Source organism: Podarcis pityusensis, assembly GCF_964106645.2.
Source record: "Podarcis pityusensis genome assembly, chromosome: 7".
Lineage (NCBI taxonomy): Eukaryota > Metazoa > Chordata > Lepidosauria > Squamata > Lacertidae > Podarcis > Podarcis pityusensis.
The window spans coordinates 60,950,384-60,976,244 of record NC_138031.1 but is presented as its reverse complement, the minus strand read 5'-3'; the positions used below and the strand labels follow the sequence as shown (position 1 = coordinate 60,976,244).

Below are 25,861 nucleotides of genomic sequence, written 5' to 3'. Positions count from 1 at the left end.
ATTCGTTCTGGAGGTCCGTTCTTAACCTGAAATTGTTCTTAACCCGAGGTACCACTTTACCTAATGGGGCCTCCCATTGCCGCTGCTGCTGCTGCTGCGCAATTTCTGTTCTCAACCCAAGGTACTATTTCTGGGTTAGCAGAGTCTGTAACCTGAAGCGTCTGTAAACCGAGGTAGCACTGTAGTGGCTGCTATTGGTATCTGTAATAGAGATAGCCAGGAGAGAAAGGAGAGAAAGACTTCAGTGAGCAAGAAAGGGATGTAGAAAATATAAGTTGTGATGTGAGGACACAATCCATCCTAAATTAAGTGCTTTTAAATACCATTGTTTTCAATGAAAATATAAGCATGCATTTAACTTTCCCCCACTGAAATCAGTGAGACTTTAAAGCTGCAGTCCTGACTCCTGTGGAAGCTCACTCAAGACTGAGTCCCATATAACTCAGTGGGATCAGGTAACATGATGGATGGATTGCAGTGCTATTTTTATAGAAAAAGAGGAGCCAGAACTCACCATGAACTCCCTCGTTCTCTTATTATGGCAACGGCGCCCACCTAAGAAGTACCAGAGCTGAGTTCTGGTGAGTTCCAGCTGAAAAAAGCCCTGATGGATTGTATCCTGAATATCTTTGTCTTTCTAGAAATCCTAGAGAATTTATCTGTCAGCAATGTGACCTCTCAGTCCTCTCTACTCTGGATTTTACTCTCCATATTTCACAGAATGCAATGAAGCTGAATGATTCAGGACAGATAAGGTAAGGTACTTCTTCAGGCTGCACAGACTTATATTATGGAACTTGCTTTCACAGGAGGCAGTAATGGCCATGAACTCTGATGGCTTTGAAAGAGGAATGGACTAATTCATGGAGGAGAAGGCTATCAATGACTTCAATCTCCAATGGCATCTGGGCAACTGTTGTGAGAACAGGTCACTGTGAGATGGCCCACTGGCCTGATCCAGCAGGCTCTTCTTAAGCTATGTTCTTAAGCATAGTAACTCTCAACAGAAAACATGGTTTTCTAGTTTGCTTGTTGTTAACAATAGGAACCCGCTAGGGTTTCTAACTGACCAGCAAAAAAATCTAGCCTGGTCTGTTCTAGTTGCTGTATAACTGTAGCTTGTTCTACAAAAATCAGCAGGCAAAAGTTGCTTGGTGCAATGATAGCAGGGGGGCAGTAAAATAGTTGGCAACTTTAAAAACAACCATGGAAAGCTTGGATTTCATTTGGGAATGAGCAGAGATTATCCCAAGTTCCAAGTTCAATACCCACAAACTCTTCTTTTTCAAGGCAAACAGATTTACCTAGATAATTCATCAGGCAAAACATGCAGCCAATGAACAGCCCTATAATTATACTATCATTTATCAAAGATTTTCCCCTTCATGTTCAGCCCTCAATTATAGTTCATTCTTCATTTCTGAGGCAGACACCACTAACAGCTAAGCATGTTAAAACTCAAAACAGAATCATCCATCACTTTTGTTCTTAAGCCATTCAACGTGTATTTGACAAGATGATCATGAGTGATGTTGGTGTTTTCTTTCCTGAAGCTGATAAGAGATTGGCAACAACTTCGCAGAGCACACTGGCCAATGAACCAGGCTGTCAGATGATGAGATAAGCTAAGATGCTGCATCTTACAGAGCTCATGCATGTATACAGTGACAGCCAATGTTACCAGTTGCAAGGGAACAAATAGCTCTGGTGGAACATAGGTATTGTTCATTCAAACCTGACCAGCCAATTTTGAACAGTTCAAACAGTTTGCCACCATCTACTCTGATCCATTTTTCTATATGATACCTGTAAGTTTGCTTTTGCCTGGATTGCTTTTTAAATCTGAAGTCTTACTAAGCATTTATGTCTTTCAAAAGGCTATGACATGCAAGATAAGATTTGCAAGGCCTAATATACATTCATGTTCTTTGCAGGAAAATCAGTTAATTCAAATAAAGTTTTAGTGCTCTGGTGCTTCCTATCAAAATGACAACTTCCATTCCGCTCTGCTCTACAGCTTCAAATCCTTTTGTGGTTGCTAATACCCAGTAATGATGAGGCCTCTATTAAATGGAAGAGTTGGAACCTGTCTGGAACTGAGGTGAGTCCATTTGGGCCTTGTAAAATGGTTGTGGAATGAAATCTTTCTCTAGACACCAAGAGTGTTGAATGACTTTTCACAGTATTTGCAACCGGTTCTGCCAGGAATGCTTGGTCCTCACAAAGTATTGGTCAAACTCCTCACACCTCTCCATTTCCATTCTTCTGCTCCCTCTCTCCAGCCGGCATGAAGAGAGCAGATGAGTTCCCTGTCCCTGGTCCTAATGCTGCCCGTTCCTCTGAAAAGCCACTCCTGAAAACCAAAGGAGGGGAACTGTCCAGAACCAGGCTATGCAGGCAACTCACCCGCTTGTACCACAAAAAAATAGTTTTCTTCTCAATCCAGAATCATTCGTGCTCAGCCTCAACATGCTGCTTTCAATCTAGAGCTCTGAAAATGACTTGCAAGAAGTAAACATATGATGTAAGATGGAACTATATCGATCTCCCATTGAAAATGGCAGCCTGTGGCTGAAGTGGCTGTGCACCAAGCCTAATTGAACTTGAATTGGGGTAGGTGTGAATCAGTCTTTCAGCATGTCATGGCTTTTTTCCTGGCCCAAGGACCCCACCCTGCTGTGTGGACTAAAAGCAGACAACTAATGGCACCAGTTGCTTTAGTTCCTGTGCAAAGCAGCATCACTGTCTATGTATGCAAAGCCGACCACATGGGGACTGTGGAGCAGAAAAGGCAGCTCACTGTGGGAAGACTATAAATTCTGTAATAACAGGGCCTTCCTCCTGGGCTTGGCCATCTATCATGTAAATATTTTAGAGTCTGAGTTCATCTCCTGGCTAGAGAGATTTTCTGGCTGCTGTCCCAAACTGACGCAATGCTCTCCATGACTGGGACATTTATTACATGTGCTGCATTAGGCACTCAGTGCATGTAGCAGTAATCAGACCTGGAAGGGGAGGGGGGAAAGTTTAGGAATATATGTATTTTGATGCTGTTCTGCTCTGTACAACCTATGACATCATCTGAAGAAGGCCACACTCCGTATATCGTTCTCCTCTTCCTTCCCTTGCTCTTCCTCCTTCCTCCCCTTTTCCCTTCCCTCTCAACTGTTATAAGAAAAAACTGCTCCTTTCCCCCTTATGCTAGCAGTTTGTCAAACTGTCTTGCCTTTATCTCATCTTACACACACTTTGCAAATAAGCACGGGGTGATTGATGTGCTGCTAACTTCTTTTTTAAAAAGAAGAAGTTGGGCTAAATAAAGCAGCCCTCCCCAAAACCAGTGCTTTGTGGAAATGTAAGGGGAAACCCATCCATCGCTCTGTGCAGTGTCTTAAAAAGTCTTATCTCAGCAAAGAGAGCACAGGGCAGGAGGGGGGAAGGGGGAGAGAAGAGCCTTTTCCAGATAAACAAAAAAGACCTCCAAAGTTCCCTTCTCTCGCACCACTACCACCTCTTTAACCTGACTGGGCGCCCCTAAAGGAATTCACAAAAGCATCTGTGACCCCCTCGGCCCTTTGTAAAAGTGTGCATCCCCTCAAAAGATCACGCCAGGGAAAATCTTGCCTGCTTAATTGCGCCCAAATGTTGCCACCATGGCTATTACAGAAACCTGTTAAAAGTTTACTGCTGGCCTGTGCTGATGGTGAACAGTAAATCAACAGATGAATGCGAAACGTGTCATATTGACTCATGTGGGAGCAGACAATAGAGGCTGAACTTTCTACATTATTATTACTGCTTTCCTTCTGCAGAGATTAAGGAGTGGCTCTGCAATTTGTCATGCACAAGGAGGACGGAGATAATGAAGTGGGGGCTTAGGCAGGCAGACTTGGGATGTTAACAAATGCTAGCAGGTCTGAGTGACAACTCAGCAGCAAACAGAGCTTCTCTCTCTTTGTTTTACGGTTATACTACAAAGGCTGTGTTCAGGCGGTGCTTTATTCCCTCTTCCTGGCATTTCTGTACCTGTTAATTTTCACATTTTATGTGATCTTTCTCATGATGTAAAATCCAGTTCTGGAAATCTAGTGGAATGTAGTGGCAATTTAGTGCTCATTTCCATGTTAGTTGTTTGGAGAAAAAAATTGTTTGCAACCCTGGAAATTCAGAATATTGGGGGCAGGTTTGCTTATGTAACAAATTTTGGGGCTATAGTTTGGCATACCTCCTAGTGAACCATGAGGGAACAGAACTGTGCATGTCCAGATAGGGCGAAGGAGTTTGTTGTTGCATCACACCAATCCACTAACATGAGTGAAAAGCTACAGTTCCACAATGCAACAGGTACGGTAAAGGTAAAGGGACCCCTGACCATTAAGTCCAGTCGTGGCCGACTATGGGGTTGCAGCGCTCATCTCGCTCTATTGGCCAAGGGAGCCGGCGTACAGCTTCCGGGTCATGTGGCCAGCGTGACTAAGCCGCTTCTGGCGAATCAGAGCAGCGCACGGAAACACCGTTTACCCTTCCCCAGAGAGGTACCTATTTATCTACTTGCACTTTGACGTGCTTTCGAACTGCTAGGTTGGCAGGAGCAGGGACCGAACAATGGGAGCTCACCCCGTTGCAGGGATTCGAACCGCCGACCTTCTGATCGGCAAGTCCTAGGCTCTGTGGTTTAACCCACAGTGCCACCCGTGTCCCAATGCAACAGGTACTGCCATGCAAAAGGAACCAGTGAAATTAATGCAATAAACCAGGGGTGGCCAACTCCCAAGAGACTGTGATCTACTCACAGAGTTAAAGACTGTTATCCCCTTTTTTGGGGTTCAAGTTAAAGTTGTTGAGCTTTTCTTAGGAAGGAGGAAGGCCCATTTGGGGGGGGGGTTCGGGTCAAAGGGTTGTTGAGTTTTTTTCAGGGAGCTTTTTAGCTTTTTTGCTGAGGTTTTTTTAGGGGACCCACAGTTGTTCAGCTTCTTTGGGGAGAGCCAATGATCTACCAGTGATCTACTGCAGACGTCCAGTGATCTACCAGTAGATCACGATCTACCTGTTGGACATGCCTGCAATAAACCTCACATCTGAATGCAGCCAAAGTTAAAGCAGTCTCCCCTCCCCCAGGTTTATCTACTCAGTTTCTCCCTCTGTGGAATCCCCTGGATTTGATATTAAGCTCTTTAAATACCTCTGCTGTGTCGGATAGGAAGACACTGTGGCCTTTGTATGCCTTTCAGCGTTAAAAAGAACACTCTGCATTATTGTAGTAAAGTGGGAGAATGGTAAAATATGGTAAAATATGGCTGATCCCATATTCTCCATGTATGCTAGGTACAGTGGATGTTCTCATTGTATCGTGCGGGCATCTCAATTTGCAAGCGCCAAGACCCAGCAGTCAAAACAGCCAACCATCAGCTGACTGTCAGCACTTGCAGATCATAGCACAGCATACGTCAAAGGCACACCATGTAAGAAATCAGGTGGAGGCCAGGTAGGCGTGGTTGAAATGGCTTGGTGGGCCAGATGGGGAGGCACGCCTGGAATGCAGACTCCCCACCACTGAATTAAGCCCCTAGACATGTGATGCGCTCAGTGTTGAGAGTTAGTTCACAGTGATCCCTTTGTCTTTCCTTAAGAAATGTTGTGAGTCTGTCAAGCATTCCAGATGGCAGACAAACAAAACGTACGACACGAGATATCCAACGAAACTCACTTAAAAGGAAACAACCCAAACAGTTCATAAAACAGCTGGAAGCCAGTTCATTTATAGGCAACTTTTATGGTTATAAAAGATCATCTGTTGGGACAAACTTTCTTAAGATGACAAACTTCACACGAAAATGCTGATAAATTTTCAGGGAGATGGCACCCTCTAAAAATCCGCAGAGTGGAGACATGGGGAACCAACCTTAAAATTAGGAAGGTGAGAAACTGGGAGAAACCAAAATGGGCAAATTGACCTAGCTGGGACTGAGTGTGTGTAAGGAGCAGCGGCTCCCTTCTTACCTAGAGTAAGCCAAGGAAGGGACAGGGACTTGTTCTCCAGCTGCTGCTGCCTGGGCTGCTACTCACAGCTGGTGAGGGACAAAATAAAAATACGTGAAAGGAGAGCTTATCCTCATAAGAGGATAACATGTAAGCCAGCCAAGACAGATCTATCCCCTCCCCAAATACCTTTCTTTAAAAGGGTCATATTCATTGGGGAGAGCAGATTTGGTCTTTATTAGTATTATTTCCTTTAAGCTCCTGAAAAAGCAAACTTGAAAGCCAACTGAATTGTGCCAGTACATTCAAATGGCAGAATGTCTGTTTCCTTTTCATTTGCAATTTGGAGTGGCCACTGAGGATGTGCTGGGCGCAGGGTGGTGGGGGGGAGAATTATTGGATGTGTGAAAAATGCTTTTATGCTCATAACCCCCTAAACTCTGCGATTTGCCAGGAATTTCTGGGGTTCTTGCCAATGGCAAAAGAATTCCCACCACCACCACAGAGGACACGACTTACTAGAAAAATATATCTCCTTTCACATTAGCTGAGTATTACAGAAGTTTTAGTTAAATTATATGCATAATTTTCCCTCTTATGGGCAAGCTCTCAGCTGCCTTTTCCCTTTCAAGATGGAATGGTAGAAACTATTCCACATGGCTTATGGAGTATGGAAAAGCACCAGAAGGAAAAGTAGGTGGAGCAATGGATGTGTCACCGTCACGTACAACATTTCAGCCACACAAAATTCAGAGGGTTCTGTACACACACACACACACACACACACACACACACACACTTCCTTCCAGGCAAGCAAGAGGCATTATGGGAGTACAAAGACACATTCCACCCAGGCAAAAGCACTTCAGGAGAATGTGGAACAGGGTCAATGGGGGTATGACTTAGCTTGACTCCTGGGGGCCACATACAGAGAACTGAAGGGCCACCTTTGACCTCTGGGGTCTGGGGTTCCCTACTCTTGTTTGTCTAACAGAGGGTGATGTTATTATTGACAGAATCAATTTATGATAATGTGTGGGACAAGAGCCCATTGGGAATCCTTAGATCAGAGGTCGGCAACATAAGGCCCATGGGCCGGAAGCAGCCCATGAGGGTCGCTTAACCGGCCCATGAGCTGCCCCTGAACCAAGCCGCCTGCTCGGCGAGACCCCTAAATTGGGACAGCATGGTGCAGGGACTCTCTTCTGCAGCACCAGAAATAGCTTCTGTGCATGCCTAGATGCTGAAAATTGCTTCTGCGAGGATCTCCACAGGAGTGATCCGGCCCTTGCCGACCCCTGCCTTAGATGAATCCCCCAAAACGATTTTTATTTGTGGTAATGTAAGCAAATCTAGGGACACGGGTGGCGCTGTGGGTTAAACCACAGAGCCTAGGACTTGCCGATCAGAAGGTCGGCAGTTCAAATCCCATTGCTCGGTCCCTGCTCCTGCCAACCTAGCAGTTCAAAAGCATGTCAAAGTGCAAGTAGATAACTAGGTACCGCTCTGGCGGGAAGGTAAACGGCGTTTCCGTGTGCTGCTCTGGTTTGCCAGAAGCGGCTTAGTCATGCTGGCCACATGACCTGGAAGCTGTACACCGGCTCCCTCGGCCAATAAAGCGAGATGAGCGCCACAACCCCAGAGTTGGTCACGACTGGACCTAATGGTCAGGGGTCCCTTTACCTTTTTAAGCAAATCTAGGGTCCCTCAACAACCATAAAACTTCTTTGTCTAGCAGAAAACTCAGGCCTGTCCTTGCTCAAGATTCCCCCTATTTCCCCCACCATGAACATTATCCAAAGATTAAAGCTTCAGAGCCAAAAATCTCTTCATTCGGTAAGACATATGCCAGCCGATATAAAGCCTTTTGAAATTTCCTTGCTTTCAATAGCAGGCAGTTTAGGAAATGGTTAGCTCTCCAAATAAAATAAATTTGGCGTCAAATAATGCTTACTACTTTGCTGCATTGTGCCTAGTGATGATACTTGTTATATTTCTAGAGCACTTTTTCTGAGTGCTCTTAAGTGATTTATATAATATTATTTCAATGATGCTTTCAAGAAAACATTGTTAGGTAAGCCGGGGCCATTAGTTCCATATTACAGATTGCAGGTGGTAGAGATGGTGGCTTGCCTAAGGTTCCCCTGATGAGTTCATGCCTGAATTTGAGGTGTACTCCCAGCAGGTCTGCAGTCCTTTCACTGGCTGGAGTAGAAGGAGGCACCAGGAAAATCACTGTACTGGCTCAGGATCCAGCAGGTCCCAAGCCATTTCACCCCCTCTGCCTGCAGAATGCTCCATTTCAGGGCTTTCTGTGGGTTGTTGTCCACCTGCATTTTTGGCAGGGAGAATAGGGAGTTCCACGGTACGAGAATGTTTCTGGTGCCACTGGCAGAGGCCAACAGAACTGGGCAGAGGGATACCTCTGCCCAAAGGAAACATCCCCTACATCGCAGAAAGGGGCTTTGGATGGCAGCCTCATTCTCTTAACCATAACACTACACCCAGGGCTTTTTTCAGCTGGAACTCTCCGGAACTGAGTTCTGGCACCTCTTTTTCTAGAAAAATAGCACTGAATCAGCTTCTCTTATGGTATGCTAGTTTTAATATACAGAAAAGGTGTCTACATTTCTCATTTGCTATAAATATTTTATATAACGTGTAGTAAAATGTAACCTTGTCAGAGGCAAACTGAGCGCACGGTATTCAAATCACTCTAAACCAAGAAAAACCATTGAAATTTCATATCTTCAGGCATGAACTCACCAGGGAGACCTTCATTGGTTTAAACCACCTGTAAGTAACTTCTGTTTAAATGCATTGCTTGGACTGTTAGATGTTCCTCAGTCCTTGCGTGACCCTCTGTTCTTAAAGCATTTACATGGGAGCCGCTTCCTTTGACGCTGGAATACTATTGCTGCAATGCGAACATAATGTTGTGTCTTGCTTAGCAAACCTTAAGTTTAAGCTGTATTCAAACTAAGAAATTTTCAAAGATGGCAACCAGTATGTAAAACAAAAGCTAGAACATGTGCAGGCTAAGAAGGCGATGTTTCGGAAATGAGAGTGATCATGCTCAGTGGCCATGGAATGCTGGCTAACAGTTGGAGGAGAAAAATATGGGAAAACAAGAAAGAAAGAGGAATGCACTGGATTTCCTAGAACAGGGTATGGTTTACCAGCTAGAACCCTGAACAGAAGCACTCCACACTATAACAGTCTATGCAAGTTCCGTTTGTTAATATTACCTTTTAAAGTGAAGTAATCTTTAAAGAAATGTGCCTGTTTTACTGCAGAAGAGCAGTTGTCATCCATCAGCCTCAGGAGACAACAGGAGAGTGTGCCTTCAGGGGTAAATTCAAACCATTGGAGAGTTACAGTAGCTGTAGTGACCGATATGGGAGAGACATGTTTTGTTGCAGCTGGGGCAGATGAAGGCATCCTGTTGTGCTGCTACAGGTGCACCATGGCATTTCTTCTCTCTTTGCTCCTCCCAGCAGTCACTCTTCCTCTGGTCACTGTCTACCTCCAGGCACTGCTGTTGTCCGCAAGGGATTCCCACACAGCGGAGTTGATGTTGCCAGACTTCATGTCATGTTTACAGACACCTTTGTAATACAGAGTTAGTCTGCCAATGGGCCTGGTGCCTGAAGCCAGCTCCCCTTAGAGCACATCCCTGGCAACCCCACGATCTTCCATTCTGTGGACATGACCAAGCCAGCATAGACGTCACTGAGACATTCTGGAAATGTGGGCTTGGGAGAACACATATTTGTTTGAGACTCTGCCCTGGCAATTAACCTAAAATCATAATTTTACCTAACCAAGGAGGAGGAGACTTTTTCCTTTTTATTCATGTCAGTTAGTTCCTCGTCTATATATTTTTTCAAGAGAAGCATGGGGGGGGAGAACAGAATCTGACACACATTCTTCAGTGGAGAACATTTCTTGGTTTCACATAATTCAGTTACCATATACTATCTTGGAAACCACAATAGCTATAAATAATTTGACCACACTTTCCTCTTGATAGTATCTCTCAACACATGCACATGCCTGGAGAGAGAAAGAGAGAGAGAGAGAGAGAGAACAAACAGTCAGATATTTGTGAAATGAGATGAGAATATCAGAGTCTTTTGGTTGCGAGGCGCGTGAGGGCTAAAAGGTCCCTGCCTAGAGTTTATGCTTTTATGCTCAACGCAGTTTCCTGACAGAGGCTGCGGAAGCATGCACCTCTTTGAAGGCGCAAACTACCAAAATGTCACCTGAAGGAAACAAATAGCGCCACTCATCCAGGCAAGGCTTGGGTGGAGTTATTTCAGTCAGCCTTAACGATGCTTTCATGATAAGCACCAGAGAAACTTGCTGAGCTCCCCAAATTAGATGAACCTGGTGGTTTTCATGCTAAGCCATATTTTTGTGCTTCAGATGTCTTTGACCAATAAATCATGCTTTTTTTAAAAAAAGTTGACAGTATACACACACACACAGGCAGATAGGAATGGGAATGGGAAAGAAATTTGTTTGCTTTACCTGTCAAAATCACAATTCTCAAACCAATACGCAAACCCAAAGAGCGCCCTCTTTTTTGAAATTTGTACTTCTCTGACCTTTGCAATGCTGTTCTCCAGCCAAGGAATGCAAATGAGGATGAGTTTATTAGTGAAAAGTGCATGCAAAAATGCATGCATTAGTGACAAGAATACAGAAAGATGCTTTTATTTAGCTGCAAAAATGCCTGTATTCAGCAACAATTGCAGTGCTTTTTTTCTGGGGGGACGCAGGGGTATGTATACCCCTAAACATTTTGTGAATCTGATGGGAGAAGAAACAATTTTTTAAAAAAACTATTTTTAAAAAATAGTTTCTTCTCTAGCACTGGGAATCATCAGTTCCGTTGCTACCTCCGATGGTGGCCTTTTATCCATTTACTGTATTTATTTTTCCCAATTTGAACTATAAAATGATGATTTTCTCAAGTCAAAATGAGAGTACCCTTAAGCATTTTTTTAGAAAAAACACACTAAACAATTGCATAAAATAATGTAGGTATTAGGAGAAGTGTGCAAATTTTGCAAATGTATGCAGAAATGGGGCTGGAAGTGTAATAGGGAAAATGAGGATTTATATATTCCTACAGGCAGATAAACAATGACACTGTTACATAACTGTAGCAAGCCTTTCTTTTCATACGTGAAGTCTTCTGCTCCTCGTGACAACCAGGCTGCCCCGGTTCAGAGGAGTTCAGAGCACATGACTTTGCATGCAGAAGCAAGCTCTGGTGTGGACAAGCCCATGGGCTGCCTGAAAAACAGTGTGCCCACATTGGTGGCATCTCATTAATGAAGCCCTTGAGAAATTCTAAAGATATTATCACTTGTTTGATCTGAAGAATGGTTGTTAACTGAGGACAGTCCTCCTCCATCATCCCTTTCAGGGTTATTTCCTACGCTGCAATTTCTTTGTTTGTTCGAAAGCTTCCCATCTCTTGTAGGCAGAAATTGCCACGATAAAAGGTGTGACCTTGTCTAATTTATCTCTTTCAGTCTCTGGGACTAAAGATGCCTGTAGCCGTTCAAACAATGCAACCATCCCAACAGCAGTGCCCTTCAAGAGCGCGATCTTGTCTTTCAGTTGTGCTCTTTTGTGTGGCACATTGTGTGAGCGCTGTTCAGCTTCTATGACTAGCAGCTGAATTCCCAGACTTGCCTACTCAAAAGTAAGTCCCGTCATTGAGGTTCCTGGGGCTTACTCCCAAGTAAGTGTGTATAGGATCAAGGTCTTAAGGATGGGATCATGCAGCCACTGAGACAGCTTAAAAAGTTAAAGAGCGAGGGCAGAGGAACCACCATATTTTCCGTCAAAATATTTAGGGGGAAATGTTGAGTTGCTGAAGCAGAAGCACCCGCTTTGAGAAAGAAGGTTTGGCTCATGCACAACAAATGAATAAAATCCGTGTGTTTATTGCACAATGTAACTTAACATCTGGAAATGTGGTAAGACAGAAGGGAAAGTGATTCCATGCAGAGCCAATGTACTGCCTGTTGCAGAATTCTGCCTTGGACAGCCAGCTCACCTAGGCAGAGAATGATGAGGGGTTTTAAAATATATTTTTTAAGGCACATCCAGTTCTTTCTCATTTCTGCAGCACACCTGATGCCAAAAGGACATTCAGTGTTTGAAGTACGAAAGAGCGGGCGAAGGAAGTGGGAAGGTTTTGTTTTAAATTAGGGCAGACTTATAGGCTGAGTATGCATGTTACATTTAAAGCACAGTCATGCTCCAAGGAATCCTGGGAACTATAGTTTTTTAAGGGTGGTGAGAGTTGTTAGCATACCCCGATTCCCCTCACAGAGCTATGATTCCCAGAGTGGTTTAACAACCAAGCCCTTTCCATGAGGAACTGAGAATTGTAGCTCTGGGAAGGGAACAGGTGTCTCCTCTCAGAACCCTTAACAAACGACAGCTCCCAGAATTCTTTGAGGGAAGCCATGATGTGACGGGAAAGTTTCTTTTGCTGGACAGGTTGGGTCCTCAAGTGTTTTATTTTTATTTTCCCTGCCAGCAAATGGTTAATGAATGGCAGCCTCTGATTGGCCAGGGTTCCAGGAGAGGGGGTTGAAAAGGAGAGGATTTGGAGAAACAGTTTTTTAGGTTGCGATAGTGGTTGGGACTGAGGTAGGGAGATAGGGAGTGAGAGGAGAGAGAGTTGGTTCTGGGTAGAAACATCCACTCTGAGGAATATATCACAAGCTAGAGAAAGGAGTCTCTGTGTGAAGGACAATGTGTGGTGTCCTGTAAGAGTAATAAGCCAGGAATTAACTGGGAGACTGAGGCTGAGCCAGGAGAAGTAGAATCTGGAAAGATACAGTCTACTTAGGTCTCATTCCAGTCAGGAGGGGAGAGATTCTTCTACAAAAAGAGAAGACTCCCAAACCAGTTAAGAGGGGTGTGGTGATCCCTTGGGTCTGTTACTTGGAGTACTTCAGGAGTAGGGTTGTCTAAGGGATGTGTAACTGACAGGAAGTACCACCTTGTTTAAGAACCAAAGTATTAAACGGCAACAGCTGTGCAACAACTGAGAAAGAACTGAAGTGAAATAGCATTATAATCTGAAGTATCCTATGTTTTACCCACTTGTGTCATAAACTTCCTTTGCTTAATAAAATCTTTATTGTTAATTTGATCAAATCCTGCATGAGACTCCAAATTATTAAGTTTTCCCTCACACAAGTCGATATGATACGATACGATATCTTTATTGTCATTGTCCCTTGCAGAACAATGAAATTGAAAACTACATAAAACGACATAAAAACTACATAAAACTACCACAAAACTACATAAAACTACATTAAAAACTACATAAAACTACTACAAAACTACATAAAACATTCAAAACCCCCTAAAAACTCTAAAACCCCATTTTAAAACACACTATACTACAGAAACCCCTTATGCTGCGTTTAGAACCAGAATTGCATTAGCGTAGAAACTGTTTTTCAGGCAGCTAGTCCTGGCCTTTATAACCCTATACCTTCTTCCAGAAGGCAGAAGCTGAAAGAGATCATTTCCGGGGTGCGTACTATCATGTGCTATCTCTGCCGCTTTCTTATGGCACCTGGCAGCATAGATTTGATCTAAGGTGGGAAGAGTGCACCCAATAATTCTCTCTGCAGTCTTTACAACCCTGGATAGCATTGTTTTTTCCCTGGCCGTGCAGCTCCCAAACCACACACACAGACCATAAGTTAGTACGCTCTCCACAGTGCAATGGTAAAATGCCATCAACAGGTCCTTTGAGAGATTGTTTTTCCGGAGGATTCTCCGAAAATATAACCTCTGCTGTGCTCTCTTCACCAGGTCTTTGCTGTTCTCTCCCCAGGTTAGGTCGTCTCTCAACTCCATTCCCAGAAATCGAAACACTGAGACCTGTTCCACGCACTTCCCCTCAGTAATAAGTGGCTGAATATTCAATTTACATTTCCTAAAGTCCACAATGATCTCTTTTGTTTTCTTTAAGTTAAGCAGTAACTGCTCAACTGCTCAACTTCCTTCCTATAGGCCGTCTCCCCCTCTCCAGCCGTAATTAAACCAACCACTGTTGTATCATCTGCAAACTTAATGATCTTATTAGTGGGGTATTTGGGGGCACAGTCAGCTGTATAGAGCGTGTATAAAAGCGGGCTCAACACGCACCCCTGAGGCGTCCCTGTATTCGTGATGAGATCCGCAGAGACGTGGGAACCCAACCTGACCCTTTGGGAACGGTTTGATAGAAAGTCTAATATCCACCTGCACAAACATGGTGGAAGTCCCAGGTCTAATAATTTGGGCACCAATCTATGTGGAAGAATAGTATTAAATGCAGAACTAAAGTCTACAAATAACAGTCTCACGTAGTTCCCTTGCTTCTCCAAATGAGTCAGGACAGCATGTAAAGCCATTGCCACAGCATCCTCTGTGGATCTCTTTGCATCTCTTTGGATCTCTGGATCCAAAGAGTCCCCCTACTTTGTAGTTTTTAGGAATTCATGGCATTGGTGTTCTCTGAGGTGGGTGCACTATATTTAAGTGAGGGTGGGCCCAATGTCACCAGGGGGAAAAGTGCTGTTGTGCCGTCGCACATGACAGTTTAAAGTGGTATCATGTTGCTTTAAATATATGATGTGAATGTGGCCGATAAACACCAGGCTGGTAGCACCCATAGAGTTGGTCAGGGAGTATGACTTGAGAAGGAATAAAACCCAGAGGCTTATATGTGTAAAATGTGGGTATTACAAAAGCATTCTAAAATGTATGCCTTTCAGGGAAAACCATCATTAAAGCTTACAATGAGCAAGCTTAGTGTTTCTTTATTTGATTTTCCTTTTAGTTAGCTACTGTTAAGTAAGGCATCCCAAGGCACTTGTAAGGCACCTCATCTGTGAAATACTTGGGACTTGCATGCAGTTTGAAAGCACTGTGGCTTGAGGCTGATGTGGAAAAGGTTGAACTGAAATTGTTTGAACCTACAGTACATTCGAAAACGGAAGCATAACCTATTTTACTATCACTTCTTCTGTGGTTTGTCTGATTCCTGTTGAAATGAATATTTCATTTATGAAGTGCCCTTTTGTGGCAAAGCCGTGTGCTCATTCTAGAACAGGACTTATAAATGCAAGACTGGGAGTCACAAGAAGAGAGCATGAACTGAGGGTCTTTGCCCAATGGAATGACCCCCCCCCCAAAAAAAGCTGTATAGGCAATACAGCAGGAATGAATACAAGATGGCATTTATTTAATTGGATTAGAACCTGGACCTTTTCAGACAAGCAGTTTATATTCAAGATGCTTCTCATTTGGTTGTAGGCTCCACAGTGCTAACACAGCAAAGGAAGTATTTCTGCTTCGGGGTTATCACGGCTCAAGCAGCAGTATTTTGCAGCTTTCAACTTAGATGCCTTTCCCCATCTAATGGCAACTTTACAGTTTGGGGTGCTAGCCAAACCCTAGCGTTCCCTTACACATAATCCCTTACCTTGGGATCATTGGAAGATTACTTACGAAGCCTGCGAATATCCCAATGTGAATATTGCGACGCAAATTCTGTGTTAATAGGAGAGTCTAACGTTCATACTGATATGAGCATGGATCTAGTTACCTTAATTGATATGGAGAAGTTTCTTTTGGAAGAAGACGATCAGATGAGTAATTGGATCTCATAGGATTATAAAGCAAACAATTCCGGTTTACAATTGAGTTAGCTAGTAAACATGCTACATTTAATAATTTTAAATGGTAATTTAAAGATTGGTTTGGATGGGTTATTTACATATATTGGCTCAGCAGAGGCCCGTGGAGTGGATGATGAGGTCTTTGTGTCCCCCTTGCAGAATGAAAGTGTTCCACTAGAAGTGGGAGAAAATGTCAGAAAGGGACAATGAGCTTCTGTTGGTTCAGATTTCATTTAATGATAAACCATGACTTCTGTCTGGTAGCAGTCATGGGGTAGGGTGGGGTTGGACTTCACTGCCTTCCTGGCTTCCCAATGCTTGAGTCACTGGCGGTTATGAGAAGAGGTAGGTGTGGTGTTGGAGCAGTGGCAGGAGCATTAGATCAGCTCCACCACTGCACCAGCACTGCACCAACCTTCCCATGGCCTCCATCTTGGTAACTAGAAGCAACCCCAGCATTGGGAAGCCAGCGAAGCTGCCCTGCCCCACCCCGTCCTGCCCTGCCCAGTCAGTTGCTACCATTTCTGCCCCTTAAGCAAAGCCACAGAATTGAATCCATTCAAATTGCAACAGATAGGCACATTAAGGGGTCAATAAATCTTGCAAAGATATTAAAATCTCAGCTTAAATCCCCAACAGTAATTAAAGAAGGTATAATTCTGTGTATAGGTGCTTCTCCGCTTATACACGTCCAACTCACGTGTGGGAAATAATTAAATAAATCTATTTCAACTGCAAAAATGTGTGAAAAGGACAAAAAATGGCCCCAAAAGAGTGGGGAAACTGCAAAAATGTTGCCAAAGAGTGGGGAAACAGCTAGCAACCCCAGGAGGATGTAAACTGCAATCCCATGAGCCTTTGCACCAACCTCTGAGGCCTGTGGAGAGTTGGAGTTTGAGAAAGGAGGTTTGGCGGGATCAAACAAGATGAATTTTAACGGGGAGAAATGTAAAGTATTGCACTTGGGCAAACAAAATGAGAGGCACAAATACAAGATGGGTGACACCTGGCTTGAGAGCAGTACATGTGAAAAGGATCTAGGAGTCTTGGTTGACCACAAACTTGACATGAGCCAACAGTGTGACGCGGCAGCTAAAAAAGCCAAAGCAATTCTGGGCTGCATCAATAGGAGTATAGCATCTAGATCAAGGGAAGTAATAGTGCCACTGTATTCTGCTCTGGTCAGACCTCACCTGGAGTACTGTGTCCAGTTCTGGGCACCACAGTTCAAGAAGGACACTGACAAACTGGAACGTGTCCAGAGAAGGGCAACCAAAATGGTCAAAGGCCTGGAAACGATGCCTTATGAGGAACGGCTAAGGGAGCTGGGCATGTTTAGCCTGGAGAAGAGGAGGTTAAGGGGTGATATGATAGCCATGTTCAAAGATATAAAAGGATGTCACATAGAGGAGGGAGAAAGGTTGTTTTCTGCTGCTCCAGAGAAGCGGACACGGAGCAATGGATCCAAACTACAAGAAAGAAGATTCCACCTAAACATTAGGAAGAACTTCCTGACAGTAAGAGCTGTTCGACAGTGGAATTTGCTGCCAAGGAGTGTGGTGGAGTCTCCTTCTTTGGAGGTCTTTAAGCAGAGGCTTGACAACCATATGTCAGGAGTGCTCTGATGGTGTTTCCTGCTTGGCAGGGGGTTGGACTCGATGGCCCTTGTGGTCTCTTCCAACTCTATGATTCTATGATTCTATGATTTGTGGTGGAGTTTGGCAGACGAAAGGGCGCAGGCTTTCCCCATCTAACAGTATATGCGCGGTACCCAGAAATGTCACACACACACACACACACGCACGTGAGTGGGGAGATACCTGTACATATAATTCTGAAGACATACACTATATTAGTGGGGAAGGTATGATCTGGAGTGCTGTCTGGGATGAGGTTGGATGCATTTAATGAGTGCCTATAACACTGATGTTGAGAGGCACATCTCCTCCTCCCCCCGCCGCCATGCCCACATCATTTTTAAAAACTCATCTGTGCATGGGTGGAGAAGCCTCTTCTCAATATACTCCTGCAGCTGCATGCTTTCATACTTTGCCTTGAGAGTGTATGGTTGAACTCACTGCTGAGGTTAATTCTTCAGACCTTGCCTGACTAGTCAGTTTCAGCTCCATGTGACTCCCTCCTTGAGAGGCTGAGTGCCCTCCCTCCTTGTGTGCTGAAGTGTATATCATCCAGACTTAAGATGAAAGTCTTCCACTAGGTATGGAGTCTAGTGTATCCCCCTCCCCACTGGTTACAAATGGATTGGATACGTCCAACCTTTTTCAGGAGTGCCTCACAAAGACTAAACTGTGGAGCAGTGCATATCCCTCGTTCGCTATCCGATCCATGCACAGCCACTAGTCACTGCTAAAATCCTCAGACAGGATTAGATAGTGTTTTAAAATATACTACTAGCATTTTAATCGGAACCATATGTCCTGCTTTGAGACTCGCTTGCTTCCATGACAGAAATCTTAACCTTTAATCTAATAGTTCTGTGTTCCCTCTCCAACTCCCCTTTTTTCACTTTCTTACACCTTCCTATCCTGTTGGCCAATTTCAGATTGCTGGTAGGGACTTGTTTGTTTTTGAGATGTGTTGCACAATGCATAGCAAGGGCTTCTCAAATAAAGGCAGAAAGCCATGCAACAGTGAAGGAACAGGGAGCTCTGTCCTGTCTAAACAGCACTTCTGTGCTAGAGCATCAGCGCAAAGGATGAGGCATATAGGGTTGCTATATTTCAAAAAATAAAAACCAGGACACCTCAAAAGTTGTTGAGCTTTTTATAGGAAGACCCCCAAAACACGGCTTTTCAGCACCGCCTTTCAGAAAATCTGGACGTATGGCAGCCCTAATTGAGCTCATGCACTTGGTGCAACGGTGATTGTGCTCCTTTGCTACAGTTTCGCGCAGGGGTGGGGAACTTGGGGTCCTCCAGATGTAGTGTCACTCCAGCTTCTGTCAGTGAATGGAGTCCAGCAACATCTGGAAGGATGCACACATTCCTCACCCCTGGTGGAGCAGGTCAGCTGTGCCTTCTGTGGTGGGGCAGCTGCAGATGGCTTTCGTGCCAGTACAAGGGAATGGGAAATGATGTGTACAGTATTTTATTGTTGGTATTAGACAGCTGTTAGAAATCGATCATTCAATATGGCAGCACCTACACTTTGGAACTTCCTTCCACTTGACACCAGGCAGGCACCTTCACTGGGTCCTGCTGAAAATGTTTTTGTTTGGACAAGCCTACTCGGACATGTAGAATGTAGATAGGTGTTTTGAATCTGTTTTTAGTTTATTGCTGGTTTTAATTAATTTTTTTAATGTTTTAAATAGTTGTTCCCCACCCCACAATCAAGTAGTGTATACATTTTATGAAATAAATTATAAATAAACTAAGGGGCGCTTTCTTTCTTTTTTGCCAGAAACTGTCTTCTTGTGGCATTCCTGACAGGTTTAAAAAAGTAGATTAATCACACTATAAATCCACTATTTAGTCAATATATTTCAAATATTATTTCTATTGAAGATTGGTGTGTGTGTGTGTGTGTGTGTGTGTGTGTGTGTTTTGTTGGGAATACAGGCTAAAACATGCTATGTTGCTATGCTGGGCTATCATAAGTGCTTCCACTACTAAACCAATAGTGGGAAGTGACTCTAAAGTTTCCTGTTTGACATTAGTTCCTTCCTACTGTGAATTGAGTGATTTATTGTACAATGAAGCCATTACAGAAAGAGAGAGGAGGTGCTGGCTGAAGCCAGCCAATCTACAGCACTACATTTATAGGGCCTATAATTATCCAAATTTTTGAGATGCACAATAGTATCTGCTGAAAGGGAACATCTGGGAGGGGAGCGACATGTCCCAATTAAACGATGGATGAGCAGCTTCATGTATTGGATAACTTGCTGTGTTAATGGGGTTGCAATTTTACAAATGCCACTCAAGTTAATAAACATGTTCCGAGAGTAGCAACGCCCGGGTGGGAGTGGAGGACACCCAGAGATCAAGTGAAGACGAAATGTGTTCTCCCAAGCGATTTAAGATAACAGAGCAACAATAAGATGGACTAAATAAAAAAAAGAGTGCAGAAAATGTCACAAACTCATGTGCTGTGGAAGGACATTAGGGAAGGTGCTAGCAGTTGGTACCCTGCCTTTTTTAAAAAATGAAGATGACAGTTGAGTGTCAACACAGAGAATTTTTCAGTGTCTGGGCCAAAGTTGCACATGACATTCACGACATTTTTAAGCAAACGTGCATAATCTGAGTGGATTTATTTTGGAGGAAAGGTAGCTGTGGGGCCCCAATCTGCAGGGCACTTTTGATCTGGATTATTGATTATTGATTAAATATATTGGGCTGTGTACACATTGCCAGCTTATAATACAGGTAGGTTGTTCGTTTCCTCGATTCGGATCAAAGCTGGATTGGAGAATAGGGCACCAAAATGCAACATCTCATAAGAAATGACAGGATGAATACAGATTGTAGCTAAAGTGTGTACAGCACTACCCAAACCAGCAGTGAGAGCAAAGAGGGGTGTGTATACAACCTTAGCAACATTTTTGAGCTCTAGTGTCTCAGTGTGGTTTACACATTAAAAATAAAACACCAAAGACATTGAAATCAGATAAAAACTAAATAAACTAAAACTAAAACTGGAACGGAGCCCTGTACTGGTTATCTGCTGAAAATCACTCTCTTCTGGCTGCTGCTGCTGCTGTTTTAACTCTGAAAGTGCTGTCTGGTCTAAATAGCACCTTCTGGAGCAAATAGCAACCAGCTAGGGAATATTTCAGGGAAAAAACAGACTTAGGACCTGAATCAAGACTGGGGGGCATGTTCCAGCCAGGGGCCTGTGGGAGTTTTCCCTCCAAAATAAAAGCAGCCAAGATAAGCACACTTGTTTATATAATTGACTAATGTCATATGCTGTTGGCCCTTAATCTTTATGCAGAAAAGGGTATACAGGTGGTGGTTGAGGCATATTTCTGTTCCACAACTGAAATTCTCAACTAGCGATGGGAGAGAAATTTTATTCAGTTTGTATTTAAAGGTAAACCTTCCTAATCCACATTTTCTGAAACAATATGCCAACCAAAACACAACCATGCTTTGAAATTTGCACTGTTTGGCATTTTTCAGTGCAGTTCTCTAGCCAGGCAAAGTCTACAAAAAGGGTAACATGTGCATATAAATGCATATATTAGTGAAAATAACATACAAAAACACATGTTATGGGGAATTGCTTTGTGAAAATGTATCTTTTAGGAGAAATTCATAGTAAAATGCTGGTGAATTTTCACGAGAATGTTAAAAAAAGCAAGTTGATGTGGAGAGCTGAGCTGAAGACTGGGGGGGGGGGGGGGAGAGAGAAACTGAGAAAAACCAAAACTGACAGATTCACTCATCCCTACTATCAACCTACCTTGGCAGCAGAAGCAATGAGAATATCAGAATGGTGATGGTTGAGGACTTATCCACATCAGAGCAGGGCAGACATTCATTGAGAATCCCTGAAACAGACTACTGTAAAGCAAGATGAGACTAGCCTGTGATGGCTATTTTGTCCCTGCACTGTATGGACCCTTCCAGACAACCTGTTCATTGGGCATTCATCCTGATTTGTTTGCAAGGCGATTAGACGACGTTGTGTCAAAGGGTCATTGTGCACTTTCTAGTGTGCATTTCCCCCATCCCTTTCCTTATCACTTTATCTTTATCTCCACCTTTCGGGGAAGCAGGTGTGTTGCACAAGACAGTCAACTGTAAATGTGCAACCTGAACTTGCAATTGAATCCAGCTCCTAAAGAGCAACAACCTGGAAGTGCCTAGACTTAACTAAATTCAAGGTTCGCAAGCTACCCTATGAACGAAAGCAAGCACACAGAGAATGATCATGACAGCTACTGCTGTAGGAAGGTGATATTTGAATAAAGATTCAGAGAGGGATGCTGAGAAAGAGGGGGAGCCTTGAACAGATGTGTTGATGTTTGATATAAAGCACAGAAGCATCTCTTAGGTTTGAAGAACATGCCATGCCTTGTTAACTTGTGTTTTCTGTTGTAAAGGTTTTTAGGGGTGGGGTGGGGGTGGGGGAGTTCCTGGATGTCTACCACTCTTCCCCCCCCCCCAGGCCCTGACAAATGGCCATTATCTCCCTCACTCCCCAAGACTTCATATTCCCCACATCTTCAGCATCTACTTATTTTTCCCCTGCCAGTGTACTCATGGCTTGTTTGCCGTTCCAGGAATGCTGCTCGCACACTTTGGGAAGGACTTGTTGATAGCAACAGCTTTTAAATTCCAATGCCAACCTACTGGGAGAATCTATATTTGGAACGCGCACGTGCCTGCCTTTTCATGTTCCTTTTGTGCGCAGGCTGGACAGTTTGGTGCCAGCGTCTGTGTTTCTGAAGCGCAATCAGCTTCTTCTGCTCAGGTGCCAAAATTCCACAGCTCTTCAAAGGAGATGGGGGGGGATGATATTAAAGAATTAGGTCAGTGATTAATTTAGTAAGGCTTTCTTTTTAAAATGCAAGTTTTTTTTATTTTGTTCTGTTTAACAGTGAGCTCTTGCTCTGCTGAAAAATTCCACTGAATTCACAGCCAAACTACAAGTGATAGTGGTGGGATTGTGTCTTGAATTGTGTGGACTGGGGTGGAGGTGTGATTTAAAACGGATGGGTGGAGGGTCATTCTTCCTCAATCTAGCACACATGGCAAAAGATAGCTCAGCTGAGAGAAAAGCAGCTGGGGAGAGGGATGGAGAAAAGCAGCAGGGAGGAAGGTGGAAAGTCTCCCATACATGCACCTATTTTAATTTGCAACCCATTCCGCTTTACACATGATGGCTGCAGATTGCATTTAACTACATGGACCCACCTCTGTCACTTGTAACTCATCGCTGTTCAGGGTTGCGTTGTGATGCTTCTAGTGTAGTGGGTGTGCTCACATATGAGAACCCGGATAGCTCAGCTGCTTAGAGCATGGCGCTGATCATGTCAAGGTTGCAGGTTTGATGGCACAGTTGCAGATTCCTGCATTGCAGGGGGTTGGATGAGATGATCCTCAGGGTCCCTTCCAACTCTACAAGGCTATTGGAGCCAACTCCAGGGGGCCATGGGTGCTTGGGCACCCACAGTAATATAATTGTGGGGGCCGGGCATCCACAAAGTCAATCAGCAAAGCTGGCAGGTGGCAGCCCCACTGCCTCCGAGAGAGAAGCAGTTCAGCTCCACCCTCTGCAGCCAGCCAGTGAGGCACCCTTTTCTGGTGGGGCTCAAACACGGAGGCAGAGGCAGCCTCAGAGTCCAAGCCCCCCCCCCCATGGAAGAGGGTGCCTCGCTGGCTGTGGAGAGGAGAAGGAAGAGGAGCTTGTATGGGAAATGCACCCAGAAGACCAAAATGTATGGAGTGGTTAGTGATCTGACAAGGTTACCCATTCTGCCTCTGTTCCTTCCCCCTCCCTTGCTCTTGTTAAGTTTTTTGATGGTGTGAGAACAGTCTTTAATGTCCTGAGAACATTAAAGGAGGAGGTGAAGCCCCCCCCCCCCAGCTGCCTTAAACAGTTGTGGAGGATAATGCTGGGTACCTTCTTTGATGTCGGACATTGTTTTGAGAAAGTGAGGCATTGGGATGATCTAATGGATGATCTGCACCTAGCCAGTCTTGGAAGTCACACAGGCTGTCTATAAAATCGGACAGTTTGGGCAGAGTTTTAAACCTTTGCCTAACGAAAGGACGTAACAGGTCATTATTTTACGTACGGGAAATGATTTTAAACCAGGTGATTTTGCTGCTACTCTGAATCCAAGCATATCACTGGAAAACGACATGCTGATATCTAAGCACATATTCCAGTCTTTAAAATATGGCAGCTTCTGAAAAGAATGTTGTTGATAATGTTCAAATTATTGTTATTAAGCAATCTCCCCCTGCCCCCACAAGTGCTTCAGTCTATAGCTGCGGTCCCTCTCATTAACTTTGCTTCTTGATGCATTCAGTATGCAGATTCTTCCAGTGCAATGATTTCTGCACATCGCCATATGCCATGTCCCAGGAGAACGGGCAGGGTGGGGGCAAGGGGGTGGGGGCAAGGGGGTGGGTGGGAGGGGGAGCAGCACTAACCCTTTCTTTGATATCCAATGATAAGATGCCTGGGTATTTTTTCCCAAAAGCAGCACAAACAGCAGCGGGTGGGCAGTGGAAGGCTGCACTTTGTGCTCTTCCATTTTCACCTAATAGCTTTCATTGCCCGTTGAAGCTCCGGGGGTTAGAATGACAAAGGGCAAGGAGCTCAAGAAAGATTTCTGTCTAGACCTTATGGGTGGAAGACTCTTTGGGGAGCATTTGCCACAATGCAGAAAGCGACAGCCACTTTCTCAAGTGCAAATAGAATCGAGTGGATGCGGCGGCGGCTGTTTTCCCTGGCCTCTTACCATTTCTACCCATCTTGTTCTTGCTTAGAAGAAACTGAAAACTCCATGCTAAGACATTTCTTCCAACAGCTAACCTGGGTGTTTGCTAACAATTTTGGTCAGCTAGTAGGCTTAGGTGCCTAAAGCCTATTTAGATTGAATAAGTGCCTATGGTGGTATTGAATGCAGATCAAGTTATTTGGTCATGCCTTACTGGATCAGACCGATAACTATCTAGTCTAGTTTCCAGCAAGATGATTGGCTGGTCACAAGGAGAGAATGAAAGTGATGACCTTCTCCAGATGTTGATCTCAGAGTCAGGTACATTCTGCAGCAGAGTCCCCCAAACTTGGGTCTCCAGCTGCTGTTGGACTACAACTCCCATCATCCCTAGCTAGCAGGACCCAGTAGTCAGGGATGATGTAGAATTGCAGATGGTGGGAATTGGAGACCCAAGTTTGGGAAGCCCTGGTCTGTAGCCTGTGTACACAAATTGGTGAGCTCTACACTCATACAAATGAGGGAAGAGTCTGTGTACCTGTGTACAGAAAACCTGAACTGCATAAATCAAAATGTGCACACACTTTTTATTACTTTTGACCAGTGTAATGTGTGATGTGCAACAGGTAAGTAAGCCTTCTTAAAGCATGGAAAGAGGATGTGTGTCCCGTGCAGCCTCTGTTGCTGCTCCCATGTCTTGCGGAAATGGCAGAGATCCAAAAATTTAACAGCTAACTTTAAGTGACACAGTGTTCAGCTGCCAGTCGGATGCTGGTAGCACCCAGAACCTTGGGTTTTTAAGGAATTCAGCCACTATGTCACGTCTTCTTCTGCATACACCTTATAAGCACAATAACTTTCCTGGTCCTGAAAGAAGTGGCTTTCAGATTTTGGACATAATGGAAATTTATTTCATTTTGTTCTGCCTTACGAAACCAGGTCAGTTGGCAACTCTAATTCTTGCGTATCTGAAATGCGCTTGAAAGTAACAGAGCTTTGCACACTGCTCCATCCCGTCCCCAAGGTCATTCTTCCCCAAATGTGTCAAACAAAGGGCCAGCTGCATTATCTGACCACAGCTTGGTTACACATGCAAAGCAAGGGATGGGGGAGGAAGAAGAGAGGATCATCTATTATTAAAGTGTGAATGGCGGAGACTTTATGGCCCACTGAACTTGTATTGTGTAATAAGAACAGAAAGAGAGGCTCTCTGCTTACCTAGTGCCTTGGGCTCATGAGGCTACATCTGAGACACAACCAGAAAAGAAAATAGGGAGAAACTGTGTTATACTGGTTGTGACTACCTAGATGAACCTCATGTGGGTTTAACACTCCATGGCTTGTGTTTTTTTGTTTTTTATTTAAAGGAGCTCTCTACCCACAGGAAACAAATTTCCACAGAGGCCAAACTATTGTGACCTTGTCAGCCAGGCGAAATAAGAATAGACTTCACCCTCAGAAAAAAAAATGCAAAAAGCACATTTTTAACCGTGAGTACCCATCTCAGTCACCACGAAACACTCCCAAGGAAGGGTTTGCTTCAGACATGTTGGTTTCCCCCTCAACATTAGTACAGCAAGCCACAAAGACTGTAGGAAGCCCAAGTGAATACTGACTCTCCTAAAATACATTTGGCCATCTAGCTGACTCACTGACATTCACGTGGCCTTCCCACGTTGGGACATGATTTTCCTTTCTGGCAAATGTGTTCATGGTTAAGGAAATGATATTGTGCACAGAGGCC

General features: G+C 44.1%; 2 long non-coding RNA genes across 8 annotated transcripts in view; one reads left to right on the top strand and one right to left on the bottom strand.

Annotated features, from left to right (window-relative positions):
- The first annotated feature begins 526 nt into the window (after nt 1-526).
- Nucleotides 527-25,861, top strand: part of LOC308481171 — a 39,652-nt gene continuing 14,317 nt past the window's right edge. The window contains exons 1-4 of one of the 7 annotated variants that reach the window (XR_013988498.1): nt 527-755; nt 2,018-2,101; nt 2,488-2,613; nt 25,485-25,607. This is a non-coding gene — a long non-coding RNA (uncharacterized lncRNA). Of the gene's footprint in view, nt 756-1,934; nt 2,102-2,446; nt 2,614-11,525; nt 11,699-25,484; nt 25,608-25,861 lie in introns of all 7 variants that reach the window. The other 6 variants (XR_013988499.1, XR_013988500.1, XR_013988496.1 and 3 more) reach the window with 6 other exon arrangements.
- The window catches only part of LOC308481173, a 51,651-nt gene continuing 35,781 nt past the window's right edge, over nt 9,992-25,861 (bottom strand). Inside the window, exon 3 of the long non-coding RNA XR_013988503.1 lies at nt 9,992-10,035. This is a non-coding gene — a long non-coding RNA (uncharacterized lncRNA). The remainder of the gene's footprint in view (nt 10,036-25,861) is intronic.